Raw genomic sequence first — 26089 nt, 5'->3', positions numbered from 1 at the left:
GTGGAGTTGATGCAGAGGGACAGGACAATGCCAGTCATAGGAGTGAGGAGGAGGAAGAGACAGATGAGGACGGACAGGAGAAGGAGGAGGAGGAGGAAGAGGAGGAGGAGAAGAAGGAAAGTGGAGCAGGAAAACAGTGCCAGGTACAGGTGCAGTGTGCAGGACTGGGTTGGCAATAGGTCTTTGCATAGAATTATATTATATTTAATACACTCTACTGACTGACTAATCTGTGTGTGTTGTGTTTAATATCATTAGATTGTTTTTATACTGCAAATAAAGTATTCATGTTAAAATTACGGTTCCACTTGCGTCCGTTGTGTGATCAGAAAAAAGGCCTCTCCAAATCAAGCTCCCGGGCTGAATTTCAACCCCAGCCCACCCATCCATGCAACTGGAGGAGAGAGGGCATTGTGGAATTTTTTTAAATGAAAAAAAAAGTATAAAAATGAGGCTTTTATGAAAACACTGAATGAAAAATTGCTTACCAACACACAAACCATTCATAATTGCTAAATTAGGCTAAAATTGAGGGCTCTGAGTGATACTAAATGAGGAGCCATTTGGGAGCAGTAAGAGCCGGCTCTTCTTAGGGAGCCGAGCCAAAAGAGCTGAATCATTGAAGAGAGCCAGACCTCCCATCACTACGAGACCATTCATATGAGTCAGATGCCCCATAACTCTGTCACTGAGTAGAGAATGTAGTCTGCAGTGTAGATTATACACTACACTGATAAACCAGAGAATTATACAATAACATGAATGATGTATGCACGCAATGCTCTGGGCCTGCCAAACCGCAGTGACTTACTAGGGTAAGAAAAAATCTTAGTCTCAGTCTCAGTCCTACTGAGTACCCTCATATTTAAAGCTGAAAGTCAGCACCTTGACCTTGTTCAGATCCAATGTTCTGAAGTACATAACCGAAAAAAACAAACAAACAAAAAAAAAAGCACAGCACACTGCGCTTTCCCTCAGCCTTGTTCCTCCCCCCCAGCCACTCACCTCTGCATTAACAGAGTGCATTTCAGCAATTTCTCCTTCACTTTGATTCACATTATGCAGTTAAACTGAAACTGTTGTGATAGCAACAGCAACAAGAGAAAGAGTGACAACGAGACAAAGAGAGGTTACTGCTTCTGTGGGTGAAAATAAGATCTGCAGTGGATTTCTTCTTGTATCATTATTCAAAATTGGTGCAAAAATTGTGCTAGTGACGTTTAAAGCTTCAGCACTACAACACACGTCAGTACAACACCACAACATTTTTGTCTTTCAACAACAAACACACGTGGTTATGTTCAGGCCCTAATCACACAGAAAGCATTTTGCAGGTCGCAAAATGCAATGCACGCTGCACTGCCTTTTTTTTTTTTTAAATGAATGCCAATAGTGAAAAAAAAAACAAACACTTGGTGCACCCACTGACTCATCTCCTTAGTCTAACCTTCCTGTGTAATCATTCTACCATTTATTTATTTATTTTAGTTATTTGACAATTATTAGTATCTAGATCCTAAAATGTTCAGGCAGAGGATACTTGCTGTAGTTCTGGCTGAGGGTGAAAGGTCGTCAGCAAATAGTTTGCTGGACATAGCGAAACAGAGATATGTGTGGGTACACGAGACCCTAAAAAAGAGGATGGATCACAGGGAGTACCAGCTGGTCCAGGAGCTTCGCCTCGATGATGGCTATTTCCAGACATATTTTAGGATGACTCAGGGGCAGTTTGACAACTTGCTGTCTATCATCGAGCCGTATAGCTCTGAGTATCCAACCACGACCACCAGTTTCTCCTCCATTGCATACCTATTGTAAACTTGTTGTTGTAACCACCACAGAAGGCCCGCCTCTCAAATCATGCGATTGGACAGTGGGAAAAAAGATGATGATGCAGGGTGCTGTTCTGCTTTGAGTTAAGTTTTTTCAACTAGAGGAGTTCAGAGTGCTGGGGCAAAAACCCCAGGCACCGAGAGCGCAGAAACGCGAGGCATGTCGCAACACAAAACACTTCATTCTCATTAAGAAAAATTACAAAAAGGCATCTCCAGCTGCTAAAACATTTTCTGTGTAATCAGGGCCTTACTCTTTAAGATATCAGATAATTTCTATCATGACAAAAAATTCCATCCTAACAGCTGCCAGTCGGTCAAAGTACACATAAACCATCATAATTTACCACTTTTATTATATGTTATATATGATATAAAAGTCAGTATAGCTCAGAACATGTAGGACACGCATATGAAGAACACAACCGCCCCAGCAGACTCCAGGCAGAGTCTGCACATCTATCGAGCATTGAGAGTTTAAAATAGAACAAAAATCTGTTTTACCTGCTTCCCTCAGTGGGGTGAGCGGCTGACTCTGACTCAGAAACCTTCCAGGGCTGACGAGAAAGAGCACACAACCAGTTCTTTCTTTCACTTTCACCAATCAATTTAATGCAAAACACACAAAAGAATGACTATAGCTGACTTTGGCATGTGCTGACAGAAAAAAACAAGCACATGAAGCCAGAACTGGCCCTGAGCGTATTAAAGGGATAGTGCTCCCAAAAATGAAAATTCAGCCATTATCTACTCACCCTCATGCTGAGGAAGGCTCTGGTGAAGTTTTAGAGTTCTCACATCCCTTGGGAAGATTGGTGGGGGGAGCAGCTAGCACACCTAATGGCTGACGACGCCCCAGACTAACGTCCAAGAACACAAAATTGAAACCACAAAATATCTCCAACATATCTCCGTAGTGATCCCAGTGTCCTGAAGCCCTGACATAAAAAGTTGTTTCAGAAAACGTCATTTGAACTCTGTTTTTAGCCTCACTGTAGCCTGTAGCTCTGACTGCTTCTCTGTGCTCCGCGCTCACGTGTGCGCGCTCAGGGTGATCCCCCCTTTTTCTCAACAGGGTCCTATGTTCCCCGGCAACAGCGGGGAACATAGAACCCTTTTTCTTAAAAAGGGTTCTATGTTCCCCGGTCCCATACAAAGCGAGGAACATATTTCCTTTTGGGGAAAGCGGGGAACATAGGACCCTTTATTTTTTTAAAGGGTCCTATGTTCCCCGATTGGGGAACATAACATGACCTGTAGCAGGGCGGGGACCCTACAGACCAGGGGGCAGGTGCTGTTCACTGATCGGAGCATGCGGAGTACCATCTACAAAGATGTCGAAGTGGGCATATCCCTCAGGAGCAGAGCAGAGGACGAAAAAAAGGTTGAAGAGGCAAACAAACAAGCTTAAAGGGATAGTGCACCCAAAAATGAAAATTCAGCCATTATCTACTCACCCATATGCCGAGGGAGGCTCAGGTGAAGTTTTCACAACACTTTCGGAGATCCAAGGAGCGAGGGGGTAGCAACACAACTCCACCTAATGGAGGCTTACGGCACCCCAGATCAAATGTCCAAAAACACATAATTGAAACCACAAAATATCTCCATAGTGCTCATCCGTAGTGATCCAAGTGTCCTGAAGCCCCGACATAAAAAGTTGTTTGGAAAAACGTCATTTGAACTGTTTTTAGCCTCACTGTAGCCTGTAGCTCTGACTGCTTCTCTGTGCACTGCGCTCACATGTCAATCAATCAATCAATCAATCAATTTTATTTATAAAGCCCAATATCACAAATCACAATTTGCCTCACAGGGCTTTACAGCATACGACATCCCTCTGTCCTTATGACCCTCGCAGCAGATAAGGAAAAACTCCCCCAAAAAAACCCTTTAAAGGGGAAAAAAATGGTAGAAACCTCAGGAAGAGCAACTGAGGAGGGATCCCTCTTCCAGGACGGACAGACGTGCAATAGATGTCGTACAGAACAGATCAGCATAACAAATTAACAGTAATCCACATGACACAATGAGACACACAGAGAGAGAGAGAGAGAGAGAGAGAGAGAGAGAGAGAGATGCAGGTAATGACAGTAGCTTACAACAACATTATTGAAACTAATAATATTATAGTTATAGTTCTGGCTACTGCGGTACAATATGTTGAAGGTATGTGCACACTTGCGTGTGAGACCAGCAAAAGCACGTGAATGCGGTGCCCATGTCTCACTGCCACAGAGACGCAGTTAGAGCTACAGACTACAATGAGTCTAAAAACAGTTTTCAACAGAGTTCAAGTGATGTTTTTTATGTCGGGACTTCACAAAATATCTCCATACTGTTCGTCCATAGTGATCCAAGTGTCCTGGTTTCAATTATGTGTTTTTGGACGTTTGAATCTGGGGCGCCGTAAGCCTCCATTAGGTGGAGCTGTGTTGCTACCTCCTCTCCCCTGGGATCTCCACAAGTGATGTGAGGACTCTAAAACTTCACCTGGGCCTCCCTCAGCATGCGGGTGAGTAGATAATGGCTGAATTTTCATTTTTGGGTGCACTATCCCTTTAAGGTAAAGTCAAGTAAAGCAACGTTCGCCACTTACCAGAATGGGTGATTAGGTTAGTATGTCCAAAATGTGCTTTTGCAGTGTGAAATTTACAGACCAGTGTGTTGTTTGTCTAATGCACTCACACAGTGTAGAGTTTCAAATGATTATGATGAAACCTATCATTCAGCAAGGTTGTTACATCCTTCACTTTCAATATAATTCATGGAAAAAATTAAAAGTAGCGTTGGTCAGGATGCACAACATATCCATGGTTGATATTTCTTGATAGTGTCTAATAATAAAGGGTCAAAAAGTACCTGCTCCATACTGTGAAGGTCAGAATATGAACAGTATGAAAGGATTAAACAAATCATACTAAACTAAAGCTGTACTGGAAAATAATATGCCCCTACATAAATTCTCTTTTAGTATTATTTTCCGTTTACAGCAATTGTTATTGAAATAAATAAATAAATAAAGTAATTAATATATCACTTTTTTTCAGAAGGAGTAGTGTTGCCACGATACCAAAATCTTTGTTTAGGTACCAATACCAATATGAATTTCGATACTTTTCAATACTCTTCGGTACTTTTCCTAAGGAAAAGTCCTTTTGGATACAAACCTTTTGAACAATAAATAGTAGGGGTGTAACGGTACCAAAAAATCATGGTTCAGTTAGTACCTCGGTACAGACGTCACGGTTTGGTAACTCAAATGTTCCACCAAGTCGGTGTTGTCTCGTGTTGTCTCCCTTTGCGAGGCAGACTTTCTCTTGTCTTTTTTCATGTGCGCCTGCTGCAAATGTTGATACAGGTGTTGTCATACACACCACTTGCGCAATCTGTGCTCCAATAGGAACAAGAAAGGCGTTTGTGCGCATAAATGAGTAAAATAAATTAACTAAATTAATGAATTGAATCAATTTCAAAGTACCGGTATTTTTCAAATGCAGCATAGTACCGTTTGGAATACTCTAGTACCGCGGTACTATTTTAGTACTAAGAAGGAGCAAGAAATTTTTTTTCTTATTTATTGCAGTTTTTACCTTGCTCATTTTGTTTGGATTTGAATGTGTATATTAGTCCTATTTATTTGTTACTGGTTAGAATAGTTTAGAATTTGAAGTTTTGTTGTAAGGATTCTTTTCAGCATTTAAGTTGTTTTCCATCTTACATTGCTTGTTACAAATTATAATTTAGAGAATAAACATAAAATCTTACTATAATCTTTTGTTGCATTTCTTTTTCTTCCATTAGATGGGCATAAGATATTTTATCATACTTTAGGTTTGGAGTCGTCTAGTGGTCAAGCAGAGTTAATGCCATTTTAAAATGTTCAACACTAAGCAGCATTCAGACAGATAGTAACGGTAAAAAAGGCAAGTGCATTTAGTTCGCTTTATATGTTTTATTGAGTGTGCTCAGTTAGCAGTAAACTATGGCCCATCATGTTGATAGAGGTAGAAATTTCATGCATAAGGTTTATAATAGCATACAGTATCTGGGTTTGTGAAGCCTTAGCTGTGTATTCATGGCAAAGTAGGGCACCTGAAACTTATCCTGCTTAGGGGCCCCAGATGTCCAGGGCCGGCCCTGCATGAAGGCTTCCATAATGATCAATACTGTTGTTGTGTTCTCTACAGGGTGTGACTCATGCTCTGAAGCCACCTCAGTCAGCCTTATACCTGCTGGGAGGACCAAATCAAAGCTCAGGCTTCTGAGAAAGAATGGATATAAAAGTTCACACCTCTGACTGGAAGTTAATATCAAAATCTACACTTTAAATGATGATGAACATCAACGAGTTGAGTATGCTGTTTTGATTGTGTCCATTATCATAGTACACCTGGGCGGTGGACGGTGTATGTAGGGATTGAGTCCAAATAAATAGTTATCCATCCATAGTCATCAGTGTGTGTGTTCATTATAATGAAGGAACATGTCACCCAGTAACACAGTGTGGCTCATTGATATGTTTGATCATTTTTGGACAACACTGGAGATCTATGGCATGGCATGAAGAAGAAGACACACAATAGTTGTTAGCAAGATCAGTTCACTCTTGGTTTTGGCCTTATTATGGAATTTCAAAAGTATTACTATGTACTGAATATCAATTTTGACCTGGGGGACGTCCATAAAAGGCCATTAATTTCCTGGTTTCTACAACAAGGCCAAGAGGAGCTACACAAGGCCAGGGCTGTGACTGTCCCTGATAACTCGCCCTGATAGACAAAAGGGAAATAAGTCATTGGGTCAAGAACCTACATTATTAGCAATTTTGCATTTATCACCCATTAGTTTGTCTTTAGAGCCCATCCCCACTGACTTTTGTATTGCACATATAATCAGTCACGTGTGCAGACCAAAGTCTGTAGGAGTTTGAGGTTTCTGTTGAGCACAACTGACAGCGAACACCTCGAGTCTGAACTGAAATACCATTTGTTGCTCTTAAAGTTTTTATTTATAGATATTTACTGGTTTTACTTCACAGTGCCTTAGTTTTTAAAACCAGGTTTTGTGATCTACAAAGGAGAGCTTTTTCATAAAAACAGCAGTTGTTATGTTTTATCTGGACAAAGTGGAAAAAAGAGGATTAAGATTTAGATCTGAGTTTTCTGTACTGACTAAAAAATGTCATCCTTAAATAGATTCTCAAGAGATGACTGGGATTTCAGTCAGGGACCTGTCTTGCATGAAATCCATGGAGGTTCCATTTATTGTTCACATGTCACACTGCTCTGGAGAAGACATGGACACACAGGCACCAATAGTGCCCCTTCCACCAACTGAGACAGTCAGGGCTCTGCAAGACTCTGCTCCTCTGTTAAGTGTTAAGATGCGATCAGCTTTTATTGACCCTCAGAGGGGACATTTGGTTGTTGCAGCAGCACAAAGACTGCAATAGTACAGATAAAAAAAAAGATTAATAAATAAATAAAATATATGTATAAAAACTAAAATAAGAATAGAAGAAAAAAAGAAACTACAAGAGCATATGGAGACAAAACACGTACTATTAAAGTAACAGCTTGTCATCAAGTCTGTTAACAATGAACACCTGACTGATGATATGATTAAGTAATGTAATGTAATATTAAATAATCAATATAGAGTTGTGATGTAAATCTGACATTGAATATGATGCAAAAATCTGTGTAATATTAAAGCTGGAACAGGCAGGTTAATTCTCACTGGGCAAAAATCCCATAACAAACATGATCATGTTGTAATTCAAGTGGTCTGAGAGGAATCTAGACTTCTGCACCTCTTGGCTCTGTTTTCAGACTGTAGAAAATCTAGCCAGTGACAGGAGACTTTGGCTAATCACAGGTCATTTGCGAGAGAGAGGGTGTTCCTATTAGCTGTTCTACAATTGAAGATGTGCATGCATGCCCCTTCAGATGGTGAGAGCCTGATTCGATGTTGAAGAATGTGACAGAAAAAGTTGCTGGGTGGCCCCAACTTCCTTCAAGATCAGCAAACTTTCTGTTGCTGCTGTTACACAGGTTAGACTGGGCACTGTTTCTGGTCACCAGCCCAATGTGCAGTGTTAGGGAAGCAACTTTGAAAGCACTGCTTTGCATGCTACAATTTATGAGAAAAAAAATAAAATAAATAATAATAATCACAGGAAAGACAACTTTAGTTTTTTATACAATGATACAATGTCCACCTGCCTCCCAGAAAATAGAGTACAGATGGGGTTTGGCACAAGGCAGGATGACTCAGTTAGCCAGGTAACTTCTAAAATAGCATGTAACAACATCTCTTAACATTTGCTCCTAAATAGTTATTATCAGTACTAGGCTAATTGTGTTCAAATGAGGTTTGGTTACAACAGAGAAGCAGTGGTAAAATAAAAACCCACTCCTTTTATGCCCCAAAATTGTTTGCAGTTTCAGCAGTTAACAACACAAAAAAATGGCAAAAAAGTAAATTAACTTGAATCACTGTGCAAAATGAATGTAGCTGAACTACCAGCAAGCTACTGCGAAATGTATACCGAGCAAAAATGTATGTGCAGCACTTTGGTTTTTGCCTCTATTTTTCACAACTGCAGACCACATGTAACCACACCAGCTCAGGACCTCCACATGCAGTGTCTTCACCTGTGAGACTGTCTAAGACCAGCCACCTGAGTAGCTGATGCAACAACTGGTTTGCACAACCTAAGCATTTCTGCACAAACCATCAGAAACCATCTCAGGGAAGCTCAACTGCATACTCAGTGTCCACACCAAGGTCTTGACCTGATAGTAATTTGTCATTGCAACCTTCTTGTGCGATTGTGTGGCTGGTTGGTCGTACTGCCAAATTCACAGAAACAACATTGTAGCTGTCTTATCGTAGTGAAATGAACATTCAGTTCGTAGACAACAGCTGTGGTGGACATTCCTGCAGTCAGCATGCCAATGGCATGCTCCCGCAAAACTTGCAATATCTGTGACATTGTATCAAACTGCAAATTTTAGATTGACCTAGTATCATAAGGTTAGAAATGTGATTTCAAGTCTTTAAAAACAGAGTATCCGACAATTGTCATCCCAACTCATCAAATATGGCTGCTTGGTCAGTGGACTTTCACGTCTACATATGATGTGCTAGGTATCCTCCTGCGTCTGTTGTCAGTGTCTGGGGAGCTATGTCAATTTATGCTTGTTACATGCATTGTCTTGCACAGTTGCTTTAAAAGCGATAAGGCAATTGCTTTCCTAGAAAATACAACAATAAAAACATATTGGGTGGAGATCAGTAACCCTGTAAAATAATCAGTTTCACCCTCCCAAAGTTTCTCATAACTGGATCTTCTTTCAGTTATGCTTTTGGCTTTTTGATCCATGTGAGGTCTGACTCCACCCACCTCTGCTTCTTCTCCTCCTCCTCCTCCTCCTCCTCCTCCTCCTCCTCCTTCTCCCTTTACAAGTGCACAAAGGATAAAAGGAAAAAAAAGCATGAGTGGCTAATAAGCACCCCTGCCCCCACCTCACTGGTACAAGCTGGAGATGGAGCGGCCTGGTCACTTGGGACAAGATATCAAAGAGAGTTGGGGGGCTGTTATCTGGATGTGCAGTGACAGACCCCTGCTGTTGCTGTCCCTCTCATTAGTCTCTCTTCCTTCTTCCCTCTCTCCACCGCCTCTCATCCTCAACACTTGTCACCATGCTGTCAGTTGCCTGCTCAACTGTAGACACAAGACCAGCCTGGGGACCGGATGGATAGAGAGAACGACAGGAGGAAGGAATACAAAAAGAAAGATTTTGAGGTGTATGCCAGGCTTGTCAGCCAAAGCAAACAACAGAGGAAGATCCATTTCTGTGAACTCTAATCCATCCTGCAAATGCATCTTCTTTCTCCTGCCACAGTCTGGGTACAAAGAAAACCTGGAGCAGAAAGACTTGCTCTCTCAATCCTGTCAATTCAGCCGTCTACAACTGCAGAAAGACAGAAAGAGAGAAACAGCTACGCAACAACCTGGTGTCATGCCAGGAAATAGGGGAGACAGTGACAGACAAGACATGAGCGAACCGGGCTTGTGTTTGTGTCACTATGAGGACCAAATACACAAATGTCAGTCATGAAAGGAGCTGGTTTGGGATTAACATGTGGGTGTAGGGTTGCAGAAACAATCACACTGCCAAACTTAAACACCAACTCACACATCAGTGAATTATGCTGTCATATTTTTATTTTATTATTTTATTTATTGAACCGTCTTGTCTCAGCGCTCCACTGATAACCAGAAACTGCACCCCTATGCCTTTTTCTCCCATTGTCTGTCTCCGTTTGAAAGAAATTATGATATTGGGAACTGGGAGCTGTTTGCAGTGAAGCTGGCACTAGAGGAATGGCACCATTGGTTGGAGAGTACAAAACTGCCCTTCCTGGTTTAGACTGACCACAAGAACCTGGAGTACATCTGTTTGGCTAAGAGGCTGAACTCCTGTCAAGCCAGGTGGTCACTGTTCTTCTCCCTCTCCTATCAGCCTGGCTCCCACAATGTCAAGCCTGATGCCCTGTCCTGCCAGTTCATGGGGAAAATGACTCCACCCCAAACTCTGACACCATTCTTCTCGCTTCCCTCCTGGTGGCTTTTCTCACCTGTGAGGTGGTGGAGCGAGTAAAAGCCACCGACCAGCCTAGTCAAATCAAATCAAATCAAGCTTTATTTATATAGCACTTTTCATACATAAAAATGCAACACAAAGTGCTTCACAAGATTAAAAATACAAAAAACAATGAAAACCCGCCCCACCCACCCCCCGCATGTAACACGCACACACACGTGCGCACACACACACACACACACACACACACACACACACACACACACACTGAGGCACCAGGTGAGGAAAAACCACCTAAGGGGAGCCATCCACACCAAGAGGCGCCACAGCCGACAGCCACAGGGAGCGCCGCCACAGAGACCACCCCAACCCAGATAGACCGGGGTGGACTCCACGCATGGTGCAGAGCCCCCCAGTCCTCCGGGCCCGAGGGATCTCCAGGACGACGTCCCCGTGGGCAGACCTGACACGCCTCTCAGTGTGGAAGCCCCCCATGAGGAAAAACTGGAGCTCAAAACTGAAAGACTAAAAGACAATGGGATAAAAACAAGCATAAGATAGAATAATGATAAAATGCATAAAAAAATTAAAGATTTAGAAAATTTAGAGATTTAAAAATTAAAAAAAATAAAGTGTTAAAAATTAAAAATGATAAAATGCATAAGGATTTAAAAGTAGATCATTAAGAACATTAGACATTAAAACATAAAAATAAATAAATAAATAAATAAATAAATGAAATTAAATACAAAATAAAATATAATAAAAAGTGCAGAAGAAATCAGTTAAAAGCCAGGATCCGCGAGGGTTGATATGATAAAAGCAGGTCAGATAAATAAGATGGCCCAAGACTGTTAAGACATTTAAAAACTAATTTAAGAACCTTAAAATCGATCCTGAAACACACGGGGAGCCAATGCAGCAATTTTAAAATCGGTGTAATGTGCACCCGCCCTCTGGTCTTCGTCAGCACACGTGCGGCTGAGTTTTGAAGTAATTGTGGATTGGACATGGTCTTTTTGGGAAGACCAGAGAGCAGGGCATTACAATAGTCTAAACGGCAAGAGATAAAAGGATGTATCAGCAACTCTGTGTTAGCCTGAGAGAGAAACGGGCGGACTCTGGCTATATTCTTGAGATGATGAAAACCTGTCTTTGCTACATTTTTGATGTGTGGAATAAAACTAAGCTCAGAGTCAAAAATGATGCCCAGGTTCTTCACACATTGTGAAGGTTTAAAATCTTGTAGCTTTGGTAAAAGTTTCTCTCTCTTGCCTTCAGGACCAATAATTAAAACCTCTGTTTTGTCCTGGTTGAGCTGTAGGAAATTCACTGCCATCCATGACTTGATATCTAAAATACAGTTAAAAAGGGTATCAATTGGCCCTGTGTCATCAGGAGACACGCCATGTACAGCTGTGTATCATCTGTGTAACTGTGGAAGCTGATGCCGTGCCTCCTGATGACATCCCCAAGGGGAAGCATATATAGATTAAAAAGAAGTGGACCTAATATTGACCCTTGGGGCACCCCACACCTAATTTCATTTGTTCTGGAGGAACATGTATCCATACTTGCAAAGAAACATCGATCTGCGAGATAAGAGCTGAACCAGTTAAAAACAGTACCAGAGAGGCCGACCAAGTTTCTGAGTCTGTATAATGAAATGTGGTGATCTACTGTTATCAAAAGCAGCGCTTAGATGTAGTAGTACCAAGACTGTGAGTTTTTGTGAATCACCATTAAACCTGATGTCATTTAAAATCTTTAAAAGGGCTGTCTTGGTACTGTGATTCATCCTACATCCAGATTGATATTTCTCTAAAATATTGTTTCTATTTAAAAAATCATTTACTTAGTTAAAAACCAGTTTTTCTAAAATCTTACTTAAAAACGGCAAGTTGGATACAGGTCGGTAATTATTAAAAATGTTGGGATCTAAATTACTCTTCTTCCGAAGGGGCTTTACCACCGCCATTTTGAAGGCAGCGGGGAAGACACCCGTCTGAAGAAAGTAATTTACTATATTTAAAATCTGTTCCTCAAAGAATCCATGAAATGTTTTTAAAAGTGATGTGGGAATCGGATCTAAAAGGCAGGTTGCTGGGTTTACCTGGGAAAAAACCCGACCGAGTGTCCTTGCAACAACCAGGGCAAAACTCTCCAGTGTTTCCTCGGATAAAAGCAACTGTTCAGGTGTGTTAAAAGTTCTGTTGAGATAAAAGACTGGATCTGATATCCTCGATTTTAATTCTGAAGTGGTCTGCAAAGTCCTAGCAGCTGCTGGCATCTTGGATGATGTATTAAAATTGGTGTTGGTTAAAAAAATCGAAGTTGGAGAAAAGGAATTTCGGGTTGATTTTATTATCTGTGATGAGTTTTGAAAAGTGGGATATTCATGCCTGTTTGGCTGTATTATTGCAGGTTTTGAGTTGTTCACGTAATATTTCATAATGAATAGTCAGTTTAGTTTTTCTCCACCTCCTCTCTGCACTCCTGCATTTTCTTTTCAATTTTTTGATATTATCATTTCTCCACTGGGGTGTAGGTTTTGTTTTTATGGTTTTTGTTAAAAGTGGAGCCACTGAGTCAAGTGTTGACTTTAATTTACTGTTAAAATTGTCCACAATAACATCACAGGTTGCAGGTAAAATTTCAGCAGGAGTGCTCTGTAAAATCTCGATAAAATTTGCAGCCACTTCAGAAGTTAGGTAGTGTTTCCTCACTGTTCTCACCGGGGCCTCCTGATGGCTAAAACTGGTGATGTTAAAATACACACAATAGTGGTCAGACACAGCCAGGTCAACAACAGAGGACACACCAGTGGACAGGCCATAGGTTATGACCAGGTCCAGGGTGTGTCCTCTGTTGTGAGTTGGCTGTGTGACGTGTTGTTTAAAATCCATGCAGGTTAAAAGGTTTAAAAATTCTCTGGACATAGTATCAGAGATGTTATCTATATGCAAATTAAAATCACCAGTTATTAAAATTCTATTGTAGGTGGTGTTTATGATTAATAATAGTTCAGAGAATTCACTGATAAAAGAGGTAGAATGATGGGGTGGCCTGTAAACGGTGATACAAAGAATAGGAGGACTGCTAAAAACAAAGGCATGATATTCCAATGATGTGTAGCTGGTAAAAAAAAAACTTCATTTGAGTTCAGTGTATTTTTAGTGATGGAAGCAGTTCCACCTCTTTTACCCCCCCAGTAGAGAAAAAAAAGTTAAAATTTGGTGGGCAAGCCTCGGTGAGAACAACTGACACAGTTAAAATTGTCCTGCATTTTGGATTACTCCTTTAAAATAGCATTTTGCTCAGTCAGCAGCTTGATTTGAGCTTTCAATTCAATGAGCAAGTCTTGTAGCTGGTTAAAACGGTGACATTTGGAGCAGATAAAAGCACTGTCAGTAAAATCGTCTTCAGAGACCATGACAAACATGTCGCACAGATCCCACTTCATAACTTTCGGGTTGTCGCTCTCTTCATAGTTAAAAACGTTCAGTGTCGGGTAAAGGAGGAGAGTAATGGACGTTTTAAAATGACTGGATAAAACGATAAAAACCACAGCTAAACACCACCCACCCCCGCTCACTTACCCGGTCAGAGTGGCTAGCTCCCTGGTGCAGCACACAGCCGGCCGGTCGAGACGACGGCTAATCACCTTGCGCAGCCGGCGCCATGATAGATTTTAGTCCACCAGCAACTGGTGAATTACAGATGGGCTAGGTTGTAATGGGGAGGCAGCAGGACAGGGGCAACTGATCTCTCATGCAGTGACGAGAGATGAGGAGCTCTCCGACTGCAGACACACAGCGGCTGTACTGGCACAATTCTCGGACTTCCACAAACCGCGGTCCCAACTCCTGGCTCACTTTGTACCCCTTCAAGCCTCTGTCTGCCAAGGAGACTGCTAAACTTGTCCTGCAGCACATGCTCTGGTTCCATGGCCTCTCATCCCATGTGGTCTCTGATCAAGGGCCTCACATCAGTATTCTGATGGGAGTTTTGCTCTCTCATCTGGGCCACTGTCAGCCTGTCCTCTGGCTTCCATCCCCAATCCAATGGTCAGTCTGAGAGGATGAACCAAGAGATGGAAATAGCGCTTCACTGCATGGCATCTAAACACCCCTCCACTTGGTCTAAGCAGCTGCTGTGGGTGCAATATGTCCACAAGACCCTGACCAGCTCCACCAAAGGACTGTCACCCTTCCAGTGCACCTAAAGCTTCCAGCCACCATTGTTCCCAACCTTGAAGGAAGTTTCCTGCCTGTCCGTCGAGGCCTTCATCCGCTGTTGCCACCAGACCTGGATTCAGGCCGGAGCCGCTCTCTTATGAGCCGCTGACCGTTACTCTATGGCTGCTAACCGCAATTGTTCCAGGTCCCCCACTTACCTTGTGGGCCAAAGGGTGTTCTCCAGTACCCCGTGGACTGGGAGGAATACAGCCCTGAGGAGAGTTCATGGCTTGCGGCTCCTCACATCCTGGACCCTCGGCTCATCCGTGAATTCCATTGCTGTCATCCCAACCAGCCCTCCAGGGCTCACCTGCCGAGGAAGAGGAGGCAAAGATGGATGCCTCGGAGGAGTATTGCCTTTTGTCGACACCATAGTGTGAGTGCTCCCATCTGCTTACCTGTTGTCGGCTACAGTTCAGACACTGTTGGCGAGACACCGCATGTGTCCATGTGTATGTGTTCTCTGTTCACCTACCTGGTTTGGACTGGTTGGACCCTCTGCAACAAACTGTTACCTGTATCTCTTCATCTGCTTGAGTTCCTGTTTTGCCTGTGTTTAAATAAAGGTCATTACCAACTGTTCTCTGATGCTTCTGACTTTCAGAGTGCTACATTTGGGTCCTAAATACACTCATCACAGGTGTGTCAACTTTGATATCATGGACAAGCTAAATTTGGATTGACGTTTGAGCTCTGCTTGAGTGTAGATGGCAACCCATCATAGCATCTTGCTGGTGAAGGGGCTAAAATTTGCACATTCATGTGGATGTAGTATTTTCATCACTGGGGATTGGAGCCAATAAATACCTGTGAGTACTGCAGTCACTGTCCTTGGAGTTAATGCCTGTCCCATTTAATACAAAAGCCAAATGTTACTGGGTGTTGGTGGGTTTATTGTGAGGAGGGGCCTCATTACTAAAGCAACTAAACATGTTAAGTCAGGTGTTCGATTCTCACCTTCCATGCTTTTATCATTGAGTGCTGCCACTCTCTCTCTAGCTAAAGCAGCTGCTTCACACCCTTTCTTACTCTACTGAAAATATAAGTACAAAAAAATATGTGATAGCCTGTTCTGAGCAGAGAACAAGGGCATTAAGATCTGCATCGAGAGGGGACTGCAAGGTTCCACAAAGAAACTCTGCTTTTGGTCAATCCTCCTTTTCCGTCAAGGCCATCAGAGAATGGAATAGGCTTCCCAGTGACATGAAAATTAATGCAAATCATAAAAGCTTCTAGTGTTGCCAACACTAGGTGGTGCTGTCTGATTTCCTGCCAGTGTTGTTTGTTTTTTGTTCTTTTGCTCTGTATACATTTAACATGTTACTACTGTTCACTGTTACCTCGGTCCTGCTTTACTACAACTCTTCTGTAACTCTTAATTACCATTGCTGGTATGTGATTCTTCTCTGCAACTCCGAACTACCATAGTTGCTACTTAAAATGAAACTGTAAGATGTCAATATTGTCTTTTCACTGTAAACTTAATTTTTATTTATATTTATAATAGGCTAAACAGCACTTTATATAAGCACAATAGGTGCATTTTACCTCATTGTAAACTTAATACTTTTCATCAGCACTATACTTTACTGTTTAAAAAATAAGAAATGTCATAGGCATTGCATTGGCACTTTATGTAGGCAACATTGAATATTTATAATAGGCTAAACAGCACTTTATATGGGCACACTAGGTGCATTTTGCCCTGCACCTTACATTAGGAACAATTCTTTAGACTGTGTACGTATGTATGTATGACACTGTGTGGTATGCTGTGCATATTGTGTGGTATCATATGCCGTATAGCATTATGTGCCATGCAGTGTGCGGGGCATACATGTGCATGTCACGTGAGACTCCTATATATGTATATGATGTGTCTGTATCTGATGTTGTGTGCTCCTTTTGTGTTAATCATGGATTGTGTATTTTGTTGTGTTTCATGTTTTATGTTAGAGGACTACAGATGGAAATTAGCCTTTAGCTAAATCTGGTGCAAACATCTTTTTGTTTTGTAAACAACTAATGTATGTGCATGCTGTCCTTTTTATAAACTAAATAAACTAAACCAAACTAAACTAAACAATCTCATCTTCATTAACGGACTGCACTAATCATCAAAGAGCAATGATGCATTAAAACATAGAGTAGAAGAATCCCCTGAAGGATTTTTCTGTAAAGAGAGATTTGTGTTTCAGTGAAGGTAACATCTTGAGTACAAGTATTTCACAGATCAAAATGCTGGTTAGGTTTCCATTGCAAATGTAGTACAAATATTAACTAAATTTTCAGAAAATTGGCAAACGAAAAAGGGGAATTCATACACTTTTTCTTCCACTACTCCTATGTAAATATCAAGTCAGATGCAAAAAAGATGAGGGCAGAATGAGATGACAGAATTGGGAGCATCGGTCAAACTTTAGTCTGACTTACTGGATTAGAATGAAGCAATAAGCCTGCCATTGGGCCACTTATTTCATTCTCCCTTTTTTCCACTATCTTTTTTGTGACAGTTTCCAAATCCCCCTTGTTAGAGGCAAAAGAACAACCTGGTGCGTACCAACTTTATGCTGAAAATGGCAAGTTTTGATTGAGAAAATTTGTAAAGATCTACAACAAAATAAACAACCTGCGAACGCACCTTGGAAAAGCCTAGACTCTGTCTCCACACATCCAGCAAGAGTTGATTTGAGCCTCTTAACTCTGGCAGCAGCATGCACCTGTAACATTTACTTCATGAATGGACAGATCCGTTGCACTTCACACGAGCATGTGTGATATTGTCATAATAATAATGTTCTGCAAAAGCCACAAACAGACAGCAAATCTTTGTTCACTGGATCTGTCAAGACAGGTCTCCTCTGCTCCGCGCACGGTGGAGTTCGGCCTAGATGCGCGCACAAACACACACAAACGTGCGCACACGCAGGCACACACACGCACATACACACACACTCTCTCTCTCTCTGTTGCTTATACACACATGTAAAATATGTTTATCTTGAAGTTTACATTTATATATTTTTAAAATGTTTTTGAAATTTTGTGTGTTTTTATAAATCTCAATTTGTGAGAATACGTGATGACAATTACAGTACAGTTATTATTACTGTAAGAACAGCTACAGTATTTTATAATATTACAGTGTATATGATTTACAGTAAACATACTGTAGAATGTACTACAGCAACTTACTTGCCAATTCACCCTTTGCTAAGGCCCGCCCCCCTTAGTTACTGTTGCTAAGTCCGACAAACTTTTGGTTTCGGAGCTAGACTGGCATGGCGCTCCCACTGTCGCTAACTGCACTCCCTCAAGAAATACTCACAAATTTTTGGAAAAACAAAAAAGCAATTTCAGACAGAAGCAGACAGAAGGGTCTACAATATGCATTTGAAGGATATATTCAGGATGTCAGACTGACACAGCAACGAAATCAAGGTAACAAAATGAAGACTGAAGCCAGGGGCGATTCTAGGATCAGATGCTGAGCACCCCTAAACATCACTGATAAATTTTACTGTTTTGTACATTTTAACGCAATTTCATTCCCACATTTGTGAAAGAAAAGCACAACACTTTTTGTCTGTGACTAAACCATCATATCTGATAAAGTTTATTTAAATGCTGAGCCACAGCAAAAGAGGAATGGATTGGAATCATAAAAGAAACAAATCGTAACCCTAATTTCTGGGGGAAGACAACTTATTTTGATACAGCAGCTCCTCAACATACACATAAACAGTATGTATGTTGCTGCTGTATTTTTGTTGTTAAAATATTACGTTTCAACCAAGTACTGTATGATTTTCACACTTTTCAAGCTTGTCAAAAAAGGACATGCAGTAAAAAATAATAAAAAAAAAACTCTCAAACTTTAGAGGTGCTGGGATTCAATTTAGGGGTGCTTCAAAAATTGGCTAGAAACGCCTATGACTGAAGCTACAGCCATGGGTGCAGATCCCGGGGGGGACGGGGGGGACATGTCCCCCCCAAATTCTGAAAAACACAAATTGTTCCCCCCAATTCTAAATAGCTTAAATGACTGAAATTGAACAAATGTATACAGTAGTCCTATATACTGGGAGAAAGGGAAGATGATGAGGAGAAATGGGAATCCGTGAGAGGCGAGAGATGAGAACGTGAGTGGACATGCCTGAGACCCTGAAACTAGAAGTAGCATTAACTAACAGCAAAGCAGTGAAAAGGAGGGTGATGGCTGGTTCCATGTACTACTGGCTGTTTAAGAGAAATAAACAGTAAAAGTAAGCATATGATTCTCTTTGTAGTGCTTTTTGAATGACTTGGTGATGGTGATAAGCCTCTATGAAATCATGAAATATGCTGGCAATCTCAAGCGCTCTGTGGGCATGATTTGCACGCTTGCAATTAAAAAAAAATCACAACTGATTGTGTCCCCCCCAAACTTGTCATCAGATCTGCACCCATGGCTACAGCCTACAGATCACAGAGTAAAAGTAAACCACCACACCATTGCTGATCGCCACAGAAGACAATGAAACTTTGCTGATATTGAACCAGCTGTGTGGCATCACAGTGTGTGCAGATGAACAGTGTTTAGCTTCACCCCTGTGCCGCTCCCAGCACCCAGACTGGCAGCTGAACTGTCGGGGGGCTGTGGAAGAAGTCAAACAACGTTCATCTGCGCACAATGTGATGACACACAGCTGGTTCAATATCAGCAAAGTTTCCCTGCTTCCCTTCACTTGTTCCTGCACAGCAGGGTCGGTCTTTTTTCACTGTTATAATCATTAAAAAGCAAAAGCAGCATGTGTATACATTCAGTAGGCTACAGTATATCTTCAGTAGCTAGCTAGCTAACCCTACACTTTTCAAGGTTTGATTTTGGTTTTGAAACAGGGAAGAAACGTACATCTTTTTCCAACCTCTCCAGGTAACGAGTATCATTAATACGCAACGTGCCCCATGGAAAAACATTTAGCACACCAAATCCACAAAACCAGCCTGAAAATGAAGGAAATCTGAAACGACTACATTAGAGTAAATGGAGCAAAGCTGTGTTGTTGTTGGACCCTGGTCTGACCCGGCCCGATGCTACGTTATGATTGGCCAGTCTGTGTCTGAGGGCTGTACTTAGCGAAGGATCAGTGGCTGCCAGCAAGTTACTGTACATTTCACAATGTTCTTTTTTGTAGCTTTGTACTTTTTGTGATTCCATTTATGCTTCAAAAATCATGGGGATTATCAAAAACTTTTGTTTGCCACAGACCTTATTTTCTGCAGTATTCCAAAATCCAATGGAAAAAATGTATGGGCTTTTGTTGAAAGAACCAGGACGATATTAACTTCTAGGTCAGCCAACGAAGAAACGCCATCCCCACAGCACTCTATTAAAGAGCCTTTCACTGTGTCGCTGGGATGCTGTAGTGCCGGTTGATTGAGTGCATTTTCCTGACAATTATAACCGAGCCCTGCCTGAACCCGTAACGTGGCACTGTGCACACAGTCAATGGAGCGTTCAGGCATTGTCATGTAAAAAAAACCAAAACAAATTCCAACACTTGAATAGGCCATAGCACAATAGCACAGCACTGCTGCTGCTTTTTTTTTTTTTTTGATCCAATGCATTTACGTAGTTGATAATGTCGGCCCCGCCCCAAGTTGGTTTCTGTAGGGCTAAGCTGTAGTCATGCTTCACCTCCAGGACACATTTTATCAATTCAAGTTTGTCTGTTTTATCACTAAAAGTTATATCACAGAGTGATAAATGATTAATGTGTAATTACAGAGTGCACAGCTGAGAATGGAAATAAATAATTTTGCACAACTTATTTTACAGCTATGTGCTCTTAGGAGTTTGGGTGACAGCCCTGTGTGCATACTTAAGTGTGTTAACGTGTGACATATTTATTTATTTTTCTTCTTTTTGCTGAAGCTGTTTCCATTGCACTTGGTTGTATTGACCTTTTATCAATACATCAGCTTTCACACTTCCACCAAGCGTAAACACTTTTTTTCTATAATCAGTTTTTTTTACACCCATATTGAAAAACCATATAATGTTCCCCCCTCATCCCATAATTATGGAATAAATATCTCAGATCTATGATATTTCTCTTGTAATTATAATAAACAGATCTTAAAATTATGTAAGTAATTACATGAAGTCTGCCAAGAAGTCAGAATTATTATTTTTTCTTTGGTAAATGCTTTGCGTTTCTGTGGGGTACGCTGAACCAACTCTTGAAATTCTTTAACCCTTAAGCACTGGTCTGAAGGAACTGCTTCATGTTCAGGACCTCTTCAACAGCTGAGATCTCTACAGTCTGCAGTCTTTTTTGAAAACATTCTAATTATGGATCACCAAATATTAACTATGCATTTGTTATTGGAAATAACTACATTAAACTAGGGCATCAGTTATGAGGCAGGGGATATTGTGTGTAGTATGTAATATGTGGGAGAAGAGAGTCAAAACAGATCTAAAAAAATAATTGCAGCATACAACAGAAGAAGTTGGATGCTTGTCATTCACTCTTATTGACACATATTAAGTTTACAGTTAAGTTACAGTGATTCAGCCCTGGAAACTCTAATCAGAGAAACTTCCTCAGGGGAAACTAACAAAGTCACAGTTGCAGCAGCAAACAGCGGAATGATCTTTGTATTTCAAATTAAAACAATTGAAAAGCTTTAGCATGAAACAAGACAGACTGAGAGGATCAGAGCCTTGCCATTTGCAACCAGCAAATAATTTTTTAAGTTTTATCAGGAGTCAAATTATCTGAAGCGTCTCTCCAAAACAAATGGACCAGGTGATTTAACTGGGAGCTGAATTATCTGCAGAGCACCACAGACAGAAGGTTCAGGTTAAAAAAAATGTTTTTTTTTTTTTCCAACTCTCATTGTGGAGGAGCTAACTACGGTGGCTGACATGAGCATGCAAATAGCCCTATCTGGAGCCAGTGCTTGGTTTGCCCATTCTGGGCTACTGTAGAAACATGGCAGTGCAACATGGCAATCTCTGTGGAAGAGGACGTGCTTCCTATATAGAATTTATTGGCTCATTCTAAAGTAAGGAAAACACAGTTCTTATTTCAGGTGATTATACGCTATACAGAAAATATACTGATTATATTGTATGACATTTCGGCCAATATATCCTGCTAAATCCTACACACTGGACCTTTAAAGGAATACTCCAGTGATCCAATGTTTTGATGATCAAAAACTCTGAAACATCTGTAGCTTTTATGCAACATGTTTGCTTGAGATGAATAAACATGTTGAGAATCTTTCCCTTTGCTGAATAAATTTTGCATAAATAAAATTAAAAAAAAAAAAAAAACAACTTCCTCTTTCCCGATTTCCACTTCCCCAGACCCCTTCATTAACATTCTCTGCCAGCCCACCAGATGCCCTTTGACCTAGTCACTGGTCCCAGTCACCTGACTCCCATTCACCTGCTCACCTGTGTCTACATTTCTTCATCAGCACTGCAGTACAAATAGCAGCCAAATCGTGTGCTGCAATTTTCACCACCACCACCACCTGTCTTCCAGAGGCTATAGATGGCTGAGCTTTAAAGCTTGCCTGATGATACTGGTATCAAATGGAACCAGAAGACATAAGGACTTCAGTGGTAACTATGTTATGCTAACTTCTCAGGAAGGGGGCCAAATACCACTCCAAAGTTAGGCTAAATTTTGGCGAGGGAAAAAACAACACAGCTAATTGCACAGACATCCTTTGACCTCGGAAGTCAATATATCTGAATAAAAGATGTGTTCTTTGGGTACCCACAAGTCTCCCCTTTACAGAGATGTCTACTTTATGATAATCCCAAGCAATTTTGGGCACAAACTATGCACTTTTTTGCATGCAGTGTTTATTACAAATTTATGACACAGTGCTGAGTTGCATCCTGAATTGATCATCTTGTCAGTAGCACCGTAGGCTCGCTGCGAACAACACTCGATTCCGTAGCACCTCTTAAAAAGAAGTTAACAAAGCAAAGAAAGTTCGCTCCTTGGTATAACTCTCAAACCCATAAGTTAAAACAAATATCGCGAAAATTTGAAAGGAATTGGCGATGTTAAATTATGTAATTTTTTAACTTGCAATAAAAAGTGTGATTAATCGCAATTAACTATTGAAATTTGTTGATCAATCATGAAAAAAAAAATGGTTTGGCAGCCCTATTGTTAAAATATGTAGACTATAGTTCAGAACATATCATGGATGTAGAAATAAGTTATTCTAAATATTCCCCGCTGGAGTTCGATTGTCCACTTCACTGCACTGGTTTGTACATTAGATTGATAAATGAAAGTAATCATCACGTTATCCATCTCATCATCTCTCAAAATTTTGCTCTTTTAAAGGTTTGGTCTTGCTCTTTCTATGAATGGGTCTCCATGCTGTGTAGTAATGTGAGCCCACTCCACCCAAAATGCTGTCAAAACATTAATTTATTGCCAACACAACCTCCATAATTCTCAACTGGGAAAGAGACAGAAGAGAGACTAAGAGAAAACAAAACCTTAAATACCACCCCAAATCAGAAATTGCTGATTCATACGGGACTGATGTTATCACATGACCTCCGTGTTTGGCAAAATATGGTCATGGCAGATTCACATGGGACTAAGATCACAGAAGACCTCTGCAATTATTACAGATTCCTTGAGGTCCTCATACTAGACCCACATGAATAAGGTTAAAGACTGCACCAGTAATAGGGTTGCTCGATCATGGCAAAAATTATAATCATGATTATTTTGGTCAGTGTTGAAACTATGAGTATTTAACACGATAACTCACTGTCTGGAAACGTTGTGTTTTTATTGAACTTTAAATAAAATAGCTTCTCTTTTCAAAAGTCAATTTTCTTGAATTTCAGCTATAAATAAACTAAAGAACAGGCTTGAGGTTAACTAAACATGCCACAGGCTGGATGAGAGTGACTTTGGGCTTTTAGGGGAGTGCCAAAGTGCACCACAGTAACGAAAAGGGGTGCACTTGATTTGTAACACAAGACAAGATGAAAGCATCATTGTCAAACAATGTGGCACAGTAATTGTTTTTTTATCTGGATATCTTGTTTTCAAATTTGTTGGAAGCCAAAATTGTAATTAAAAATAAAATTTAATTACTCAGCCAGCTCAAATAGTGACACGAGTTGTGTATTTAGTTGTGCTTTGACAGAAAAAAAAAGAAAAATATACGAACAGCAAAGAACACCGCAGGAGTAACACATTTTTATAAATATTTTGATTTTCCTTTTTACCATTGGAATCCCTTTAATCATCCTTAAAGCAGCAGACTCCAAACTTTTCAGAACCACCCTCTACACCTTCTGGCAGTGTTTTTCAGTGGATCATTTATTTACTTGTTATTATAGTACGTATGTGCTGAAAGAGGGTGTGTGTAATATTGCGCCATCTAGATATAGGCCAAAATAACTGTCTTATAGCTGCTGCTTTCTTTGTTTGCTCTTCACATCAGGAGCTACCTTCAGACTCCAATAAAGCAGGATAGCAGCAGCTGGATGCACACACACAAACACACACAGAGATGCTGTAAATAACATAAATGTATGCCCCTTTAAAATGGGTAATCTGCACACACACTGAGTCAGATGATGAATGTGTTGCCTGCAGCAGCTGTGTATTACACTGATGTAGATTAAGATGCTCTATCTGCAGACAAAAGGATTCAACCTCCTCAGTGCGTGGGAAAGCCATCTAAGATAAGAGATATCTCATCAGCCAGCGTTATTCACCATCTTCTGCTGCCGTGGGGCTCTCCACTATCTCCACCACAGATAATTACAGATAAATAAACCATACGACATCCATGTGTGCGCTGCAACCCACCGTGCCAGGATGTTCCAAACAAGACAAAGCAAGTGTGGCACAGCTGCAACATATAAAAGATGCAGGTTTTCCCTTTGCTCTCCTCTCAAACACAGCACATGATATCACTTCAGCTATCACATATCATATTGACACATTACAGTATATACATTACTCCCTCTGCCCCCAGTGGAGGTATCACTGGTTCTAGAGATCAGTGCAGATAAATAATGCATGCTGCTCAGACACAGCACGACTGCTGAACGTACACATACACACACACACACACACACACACACACACACACACACACACACACACACACTCAACATAGCGCTTTTCCACTAGCTCTCACACAGCACACTTACGGAAAGCATCCATTAATATTACAGCAAACACTTACACCCCATCTTTGTGTTAAGAGTTCATGTGGAAAATTACGCTCTTGCACTGGGATAAACACGGCACATTCTGGACTCTTTGTCTTTTCTTGACATTTGTGCCTCAGGCCGCAACAAAACCCCCTGCTGATGCTTTAGTGTTTACGCAGCATGCCTGCACACTCACAACTTGAGGCTAAGCACCAAGTTCATCGCTCTTGCACTGCATTCACCTTCACACCTGAATGTCAGCATCATATTACAGCGTGCAGAAAGGCTAAAAAACACCTTATATAGAGACGGAGAGTCTTCTCACCTGTATGTATGTTAGGTATCTTCTCTCCTTGTATGTGAAGCACAGAGCGGAAACTTCTGTCTCTCCAGCGCGGTTGGATAAACCTCCCTTCCGTCTTTATTCTCTCTCTCCTCTCTCTCTCTACTCCCACCTCCCCTCTCTCTCAGTCTGCTCTCTCCCACCCTCCTCACGCGCCCTCCTTGCTCTTTTTTCCCGTCACTCGCTGTTTTTTTTTCTCCATCTGCCTCTTTCTCCCTCCTGGATGTCTTCCCTCAACCTGCTGCTGTCTTTGAAGCTGCATAAGACAACCCTCCCCCACCCCATCCCACTGTCACCACCTACACGCACTAGGCTATATGAATATATATGTAGCTACTAAAGGGGGTTGTGATCTGATGAGGTTTTGGAGGTGCAATGCGTACCACTGCAGTGGAGCTGCTGGTGAAATGCTCTGTTATATTAGTGTATGTGTGAGTGCGCATGCATAAACACAAGTGTTTGCTAGTGAGGATGCACGTGTTTGTGTGTGTACACAAATAAATGGAAGGGGAGGAACAGCCGAGCCATAATCATTGGGCTTCACTATGTGGCGACAGCGCTGCCAACTTCCTCCCTCCTGCTCATTGTTGGGAGTCATTATCTCACCTCTGGGGGGGGGGGGGGGGGGATACATGTAATGCTCTCAAATTGAAATTCATCCTACCCCGTCTCCCTTTATAATCTCATTCAAATTCCACAGTCTGTTGCTCGCTCATATTTAAATGAGCACTTGACTAAATCCCTACTGTGCTTTTGCTTTTCTTGGCCGGCGTTTGGCAGGCTGCCGCGCTCTGTTGCATCTGAGCATCCTGGACGCTTCTCAGTAAACTGCCGCGTTCTTTGTGTTTTGG

At 41.2% G+C, this 26089-nt stretch overlaps 1 protein-coding gene across 1 annotated transcript in view; it reads right to left on the bottom strand.

Annotated features, from left to right (window-relative positions):
• Positions 1–25509, bottom strand: part of c1qtnf4 (C1q and TNF related 4) — a 144076-nt gene extending 118567 nt beyond the window's left edge. Inside the window, exon 1 of the mRNA XM_049603252.1 lies at positions 25221–25509. The gene's annotated coding sequence lies outside the window, so the exon portion shown is untranslated. The remainder of the gene's footprint in view (positions 1–25220) is intronic.
• Positions 25510–26089: the final 580 nt, after the last annotated feature.

Source organism: Epinephelus fuscoguttatus, linkage group LG2 (genome assembly GCF_011397635.1).
Source record: "Epinephelus fuscoguttatus linkage group LG2, E.fuscoguttatus.final_Chr_v1".
In the NCBI taxonomy this organism is placed as follows: Eukaryota; Metazoa; Chordata; class Actinopteri; order Perciformes; family Serranidae; genus Epinephelus; species Epinephelus fuscoguttatus.
The sequence above is the reverse complement of the archived record's forward strand: the minus strand, read 5'-3'. Positions and strand labels throughout refer to the sequence as shown.